Source organism: Asterias rubens, chromosome 9 (assembly GCF_902459465.1).
Source record: "Asterias rubens chromosome 9, eAstRub1.3, whole genome shotgun sequence".
NCBI lineage: Eukaryota > Metazoa > Echinodermata > Asteroidea > Forcipulatida > Asteriidae > Asterias > Asterias rubens.
Genome location: NC_047070.1, coordinates 10061965 through 10070691, shown reverse-complemented (window position 1 = coordinate 10070691; position 8727 = coordinate 10061965). Strand labels below are relative to the sequence as shown.

The following is an 8727-nucleotide window of genomic DNA, read 5'->3' as shown; positions in this document are numbered from 1 at the left end:
GAAACTGGTCCGTGAACTGGACCCACAGCCGGCGTGTATTTTCATAATTGTAAGGCCTACAATAAGTATTCTGGCAAGAGAAGATCTATCAAGGTATGTTATGGAAAACCAAAGCAAATTATTTATTTTGGTAGCGTACCTTACTTCAGTTTTCAAACAAGCGTACTTCAATTATTTACTCAAAATTGCCCAACTTGCCTATTCCTTTGTAAAGAAAGTACATTACTTACCAATGCATAATACACGTGTACATGTGTACATCATAAGGCCTGTGCAATACCAGATACAGTACTTCTGCAGTATTATCTAGCCTGCACCAATAAAGTATCTAATTCGGTTCACAGTTACTGACTGAGCATTTTGATTGAGTGACACCAGTATTATGTTGCACTATGATTATGAATGATGATGATGTTGTTTTGTGGATTTATTGATGGGCACCTGAGTGGCGTAAAGTCGAATTTGTAAAGTTGCAAAAGCCCATTCACTCAATTCCAGAACCTTGGGAACAAGCACTTAAGCATCACATATACAAATTCAAGACAAAAGACACCAATTTGTTCTGTTTACCTAGCCATGAAATTTATTGAAGTAACTCCTCCGACTTCTAAAATCACTGCTTATAAGTATTATCTGCTTTATCTCATAAAATCTAACTGCTGACTGAAGATGGCCCTCAATTAGTGTGTCCTCCATCACTGTCCTGAACGACAAGGATACGTCTTCCTTTACTGCACTCTCAATAAGACATCTGATCTGTTCGGTCAGTTCAGCCATCGTATAGTCTTCTTTACCTCAAAACACCTTTCCCTGTTGGTTTATTCCTCCCGTCTCTGACACCTTTGCTTTGTTGTTGACAATTGATGCTGATGTTCATGGCATTCGAATTATCCAAAACGCAACAAACAAATCATTTATAAAAGGCGGGCAAAAATAATGCTGGTCTCATTCGTCACAGTACAACGCTCTTGCTTGAGTAAGTGCTTTTGCAACTTTTGAAATTCGACCTTAAGCCACTCAAGTGCCCTTAAATCCGCCAGACAACATCATAGCGCAACACAATATGTGTCAAAATGCGCAGAAGATAACTGGTAATCGAATAAACTAATTATTTTGTTGCATACTAATTCAGGTTCCGATTGGTGAGTTTTATTGTGTCCATATTATTTTGTGATTTATGCTTGTAAATTTACTCTTTTTCGATGTGCTTTTTACATACAGAGGCCTTAATCCCATGCCATTATTCCAAATTCATCATGACAGACCAATACAATACATCAGGCCTGTATGCTATTCCTTCGTTTTTGAAAGGGCAAGGGCACCCTATGAGGAAATTATAAAAAATTTGTACTTTAGCATTTCAAAGACACCAAGGCAATGACCAGGGGCTACGGAGGCAATCGCCTTCATTGCCTCCGTGAAGTATCAGGCCTGCTACATGTAAATAGCTTCATTCATGTTTTACTGTTAGTTCATGTCAGCGCAATGAGAGAATATAGTCTTCAAACAATCTAGTAATCTGCAAAAATAAATTAACTGATTTTTGACTGTCTTTCTTCTTGCAGAATTTACAAGCTAGATCCCAGTGTAGCCGTTAACATCCCAATGTCAACACGCACACTAGTAAACTTTCAAGACATTTCCCTAAGCCCAAGACAAAGCAGGTGTCAGGGGAAGGTGGCTCGAAGTAGGGAGATGTCTGGCAGTTGGGATTGAGAATTGACGAAATGGGAGGAAAATACACCATGCAGAAGAATGGATACGATGAGATTGCTGCTGTGGCTGAGTGTGAGGTAATTTTTACAAGATTCAAATCCATCAAAGTCAACAATCGAGCAAAGCAGAGGTTACTTTGTATTGGGATTAGTGTTTTTGGGTCATTTAAACATGGTTTTATGGGGCTTCTCTGATGTGGGGGTTGGGGAGGGGGTGTGTCTGGCGGGCCTAATGCAGTAGAAAACTTGTCTGATAGTTGATACTTGTATGAAGAATAGTGTTATTGGTCAATTCAACTTGGTTGCAGGTACTTTCTCAGACAGTAAACCCAGGGAGAGGGGATAGAGGGTGTCTGGCGGGCAAAATAGAGCAGACAATTTGTCTGGCTGTTGATCTTTCCATTGGGAATAGTGTTACTGGTAATTTCAACTTGGTTTCAGGTGGTTACTCCAATGTTGGGGGGGGGGTGTGCATCCTTACACAGCAAAACGTTGTCTGGTGGCTGATACTATGTATTCGGTATACTTTATTTGGTCATTTCAACATGGTTTCAGGTGGTTACTCTGATGGTTAACCCAGGGGTCGGGAGGGGGGGGGGGTTGTCTGGCGGGCCTAATGCAGCAAAACATTTGCCTGGCGGCTCATACGTTGTTTAGGAAATAGTGTTTTTGGTAATTTCAACATTGTTTCAGGTGGTTCCTCCGATGTGGGGTGGGGGGGGGGGGGGGTGTATGGCGGGCTTGAAGCGGCAGACAATTTGATTAATGCTTGTATGGAGAAAAGTGTTATTGGTCATTTCGACTTGGTTTTGACCCAGAGAGGGGGAGGGGGTGGGTGTCCCTTGGGGCAAAATGCAGCGGACAATTTGTCTAGCAGTTGATACTTTTCATTGGGATAGTGTTATTGGTCATTTCAACATGGTTTCAGATGGAGGGAGGAGGTGTGTCTGGCTGGCCTAATGCAGAAGACATGTTGTCTGGTTGTTGATACTTGTTGGAAGAATAGTGTTTTTATTGGTCATTTCAACTTGCTGGCAGGTAGTTCCTCAGATGGTAAACCCAGGGAGGGGGGGGGGAGGGGGGGGGAGGGGGTGTCTGGGCGCAAAATACAGCAGACAATTTGTCTCGTGGCTGATATTTTTTTCTTTCATAGTTATCTCGCAACTTGGACGACCAATCGAGCTCAAATTTCCACAGGTTTGTTATTTTATGCATATATATGTTGACATACACCAAGTTTTCACAGGTTTATTATTTTATGCATATATGTTGACATACACCAAGTGAGAAGACTGGTCTGTGACAATTACAAAAAAGTGTCCAGGATCTTTAAACTAGTAAAGTATGAGATGCCTCAACATTATTGTTTTCAGACTTTGATGTTCTATTAAATTGTAAGAATAAATTACTCGTTTTTGTACTACTGGTGTACATCTAAATACTGGATAAAAGAGACAAAAAATTAAGCCAATAGGCCCTGTCCACATTGGTGGCTGTGGCTGGACATGTTGATGGCAGACAAAAAGAATGGCTCGGTAGTCATTAGTGCATTTTAATTCATAAACTGTTCATGTTAGGCAAGAAACTTAACCATAATTGCTTCATAAAAGTTGGGGAGGTAGTGCTTTCTGCTCTACCAGCCAGGCTTCAGATAGATGATACCCAAGCCTACACCTGTATTGGCGACATAAAAAAGTGTGTTGACTGACAAGGCTTGATTGTTATAAATATCAATAATGATAATTGTTTTCATGTGCTACACTGTACGTAGATTTGTCCATTTTACATCTTATTTATTTCAAGTGGCATTATTTTATAACTAGACTCAATTCTAGACAAAACTCAAAAACCATTTATGACTTATAATTGAAAAACACTAAGTGATTCATCCTATCTTTGTTTTCTTGGTACATGTAGGTTCCTGCAACTATCAACTGATATTTGAGAGATTACCAAAGGGAGGGAGTGAAGTTCTTGTACCAGCGTAATAAGAATTGCGAGGTTGCTATTGAGAGATGACATGGGATTGGGAAAAACTGTCCAGGTACGACAACTTTCTTGTTATGAGTTTTAGGCATCCAGCAGGAATAGTATAACTGCTTTAAAGGCAGTTGACAATTATTGTTAATTACTCAAAATAATTATTAGCATAAAACCTTTCTTGGTGACGAGTAATGGGGAGAGGTTGATGGTATAAAACATTGTGAGAATCGGCTCCCTCTGAAGTGCCATAGTTTTTGAGGAAGAAGTAATTTTCCACGAATTTGATTTCAAGACCTCAGATTTAGAACTTGAGGTCTCGAAATCAACCATCTAATCGCACACAACTTTCTTTCATTATTATCTCGCAACTTCAATGATCGATTGAGCTAAAATTTTCCAAAGTTTGTTATTTTATGTATATGATGAGATACATTGTCCACTGTCTTTAAAGACAGTGGACACTATTGGTAATTGTCAAGGAACAGTCTTCTCAGTTGGTGTATCTAAAAATATGCATAAAATAACAAACCTGTGAAAATTTGAGCTCAATTGGTCATCGAAGTTGCAAGATATGAATGAAATTAAAAAACGTTCTTTTCACACGAAGTTGTGTGCTTTCAGATGCTTGATTTCGAGACCTTTAAATTTTAAACTTGAGGTCTCGAAATCAAATTTGTGGAAATTAATTCTTTCTCGAAAACTATGTCACTTCAGAGGGAGCTGTTTCTTACAATGTTTTATACTACAAACAGCTCTCCATTACTCGTTACCAAGTAAGGTTTTATGCTGATAATTATTTTGAGTAACTACCAATAGTGTCCACTGCTTTTAATTTTTTTGTTTTGATCTGCAGATCTGGGGATCCTGTTTCAGCTTTGTGAAATTTAGGGTAGTGTGTTATAACTATATTTGAGAAACGTTTTTTTAACAAATTTTTATTTACAAATTTTCTTGAACCATAAAAAATTATTCATAGTGAAAGAGCCTGAAAAGTTAAGTGAATGCATTTAGATCAGTGAGGAAATGTCGTCTGCAGCAGAATCATTCAGTCTGGTTCCCAACATAGTCGCCTGCGATTATCCGTTATGAGAGGCAGAAACAAGATGTTAGTTTCCTCTTTATAAATTTGCCCATTAACATGGATAGAAACTTAGGCATAAATTGAGCCGCGAGGGGCAAAGCTAGCAGAATTTCGTTCTCAAATTTACAGTTGTTTTCAAACATTATGAGGGAAAAGATATTTATAAATAGGGAATCAAAGTGTGTTGAATCAGTTTTAAACTAGTGGTTTAAACCCGCCGAGGCCTGGGTTCTTAATAATTTTACCTCAACTTCGTATGGTTAAATTATCAAGAACCAGGCCATGGCAGGTTTAAACCACCAGTTTGAAACTTCCTCATCACATATTGATTCCCTTATTAATGACCATATGAAATTCTCTTTGCAAGGGTTTCACTAACTTGTTCTTATTTCTCTGCTCTCATTATTTTTCTTGTTCAGTACCAACACCAACCACATTGATAGGTGCCCAGTCCTGCTGTGATTTGTTCCGTTATTCATTTTTATTTCAACATATCTTGTAATGTTTTTGTATTCAGGTTCTGTTGTCAATTTATCATCCTACTTCTTATCTGTATCTCCAGGTCCTTGCCATCCTTTGAACTGTGCTTGGAAAGACTGGTACCAGGGAAGACTGCCCAATACGCTTGCCAGAGTTTTCAAAGAAGGTATTGTATTCAATTGAATAAAACAAACATCATAAAATTCATTCGGATTACAACAATAGATGATGGTACTGTACTTGTTTGAAACAATAGAGAAAAAGCAAAATAAATACAGACAAAATAACAGTTTTTGAAGATTGGTATAAAACATAACTTTGGTCTTTGACATTATAAGTTTTTTTTTTTTTTGGGGGGGGGTTATCCTTGGTTATAGTTGTGCAGCATTTCTATCTTGTGTTACATTTTGGTTTATCTTATTTCATTGTCTTTTCTCATGTTGTTGTGTATGTTTTTTTGGCACGTTCTTACTATATTTTTAACCAAATAAATTCATTCAGTCAATCAACCAATCAATCAATCAATTAATCAATCAATCAATCAATCAATCAATCAATCAATCAATCACTCAACTAATGCTAGTTGTTCATTATACAGAGTGTGATACACAGTATACCCAGCCGTCGATTTCCCTAACTTACGATTAATATTAGGATTCCGTAACCATACTAGCTAGGACACATTGAACCCTTCCTAAGTTTGGATGAGTTACTCGCCCTAACTCGAGATCAGGATTAATCTTAGCTTTTTTTTAAATCGGCAGCGTTTGCAACAAATTTCTGGTCAGGAAAGCGTGGACTTGGGGAAATTGACATGGCAAGGCTCCCCACTATATCTCTGAATTACTTCAAGTTTACACTCCGTCATGGAGTCTTTGATTATGTTCCATGCTTCTCCTCATTAAACCTAAGTCTCGACACTCATGGAGTGACAGGTCTTTTTCCTCAGCTTTGCCACGCATCTGGAACATCATCATGCATCATCATTATCATCATTCTCTTAATCCGTCATGGGGGACGTTGCGCCGCCTGTAGCAGTAAGCCATAAGCAGACTGACTCAAGTCTAGTGTTTACTTCCCATAATGCATTGTACCACCTTATAACATGGCCGCCCGCATGTAACAGTCGATTCTCATTATCTGGAATAAAGCTCGACTTATACATGTATAACCCATTACATACGAAGTTGTATCTTCTTACACCGCCCATCCAATGCGTACTGATGCAGATCACCACAGCTGCCATGCCCGAGACTCAAATTCCTCTTCCAGTTGGCACACCCAGGTGTTGCGAGGTCGGCCTCTTGGCCTCTTCCAGGCTGGGCAGGGGCGGGATCCTCACCGTGCGTCAACGCTCTTCTGGGAGACGTCTGACAAGGCCGAAGAGGGAATGACGTCTCCTCGCGGATGTCCTCAACGCGGTGGTCTCCGAGATTGTTGCATTAGTAATGAATTAGGACCACCGGACACCAAGAATGCGTCGTTGACACCTGAGGGTGAAGGCTTGGAGCATTCCTGTGTCGTCTGCTCGGAGTGTCCATTTTTCTGAGCCAAAGAGTAGGATGAGGAGGACACAGGTTGTAAATACCTTCAGCTTGGTTGTGAGCTTGAAAATTTGTTCCTCCAGACACAATCTCATTGGCCAAAGGTGGATGAGGCAAGCCCAAGACTTTGGAGATTTGGGGGAGGAGTAGCCTGAGGAATGGATATCACAGTCTAGATACCTGAACTTCTGTGTAGTTTGGACAGAGTTACCCTCAACGTTGACTGAAGCGGTTGTTTGGCAGAGGCTGGTACAGTTCTGGATCTTGGTTTTGGCCCATGATGTGTGCATCTCCATCATCTCAGCTTCTTCCTCGAGTCTTTGGAGTGAGACAGGCCACTGGGCTGGCTCTGCAGCGTCGTACTGGCACTCTCTACCACTTAATCTTAGATCTTTTCTTTGTACCACAAAATTTAAATCTTTCTCAAAACTTATCTTATGCCACAGGTTTTCCAAGACTAATTTTGTTGTGTCTGTTTTCTTTCATTTTGTTTTTGGTTTTTACTACGCCTTGAACACCATGCATGGTGGATATGTGCACATTACAAGACTTTAGTTTTATCATTACTTTTAGTCAATACCAAGCAGGCCAACCAAGGTCGTTTTTTTTTTAATTTGGAAAAGAAAAAGAGCTAATGCCTAAATAAATCAAGTCAATTTTTTACTATATTTCTGTCGGATTTCTTTATTTTTCTTAGATAGTCAGCACCACAGACTTCTTCTCAAGAGAGTACTCCTTCCAGCCAATCAAATGGAGCACTACAAGAAGTCTTGCTTGGCCAATCAAAGCAAACCTCTTATAAAATGAATGAAACAACAGTTCAGTTTGGTCAGACACCCAGAGGAATCAGGAGGTATGATATTCAACCCTGAACTATTGATAATAAAAAATGGTATCAAAAAGAGCCTTTGATAAACAAGTTTTATTTATCATTTCTCAAATTGGTATGACTTCGAAGTAAAGTAGTGACATAATGTTTGACTTCAGATACTGTTTTGTAATGTTTAAAACACTTTCAAGTGATGTGTTTGCAGCTTATTAAGGTTGTTCAAATTCGAAAACAATCTGTATATTATGTCTTTAACACTCATGTATGCAACTTTGGTGAAATTGGCGTTTCATGCCTTTGTCACTCATTACTATGTCCTGAGTAGCTCAGACATTATTTTATTAAAAAAGCACTGGACACTTTTGGTAATTGCTCAAAATAATTGTTAGCATAAAAACTTACTTGGCAACAAGCATTGGGGAGCTGTTGGTAGTATAAAACATTGTGATAAACAGCTCCCTCTGAAGTAATGTGGTTTTTGAGAAAGAAGTAATTTCTCACTAAAATAATTGAATTTGATTTCATAACCTCAGAACTGATTTTGAGGTCTCAAATTCAGGCATCTGAAATCACACAACTTCGTGTGACAAGAGTTTTTTTTCTCCCATTATTATCTCGCAACTTCATAGTATGAACAGTTGAGTTCAAGATGTTGAGATACACCAAGTGAGAAGACTGGTCTTTGACAATTACCAAAATGCGTTCAGTGTCTTTACCATGACAAGGTTAGATTGAAAAAATTAATCAATGTATTTTAATTCACATTTTTTTCTGTTTTATTAAAGGCACTGGACATTAATGGCAATTACCTAAAATAATTATTAGCAATGGAGAGCTGTTTATGGTATAAAACATTGTGAGAAACGGATCTCTCTGAAGTAATGTAGTTTTTGAGAAAGATGTAATTTCTCGCAAAAATATTTGCATTGAATTCGAGACCTCAGCTGAGTTATCGGCTGATGTCTCGAATTCAAGCATCTGGAGCCCACAACTTTTGCGACAAGGGTGTTTTTTCTTTGATTATTATCTTGCAAGCTCCATGACAAATTGACTTCAAATTTTCACAGGTTTGTTATATTAAGCATATTTTGAGAT

At 38.7% G+C, this 8727-nt stretch overlaps 1 long non-coding RNA gene across 1 annotated transcript; it reads left to right on the top strand.

Annotated features, from left to right (window-relative positions):
- On the top strand, positions 1 to 8039 carry LOC117295072. The gene is made up of 5 exons (XR_004519625.1): positions 1 to 93; positions 1566 to 1793; positions 3633 to 3759; positions 5342 to 5425; positions 7501 to 8039. It is a non-coding gene; the product is annotated as an uncharacterized LOC117295072 (long non-coding RNA).
- Positions 8040 to 8727: the final 688 nt, after the last annotated feature.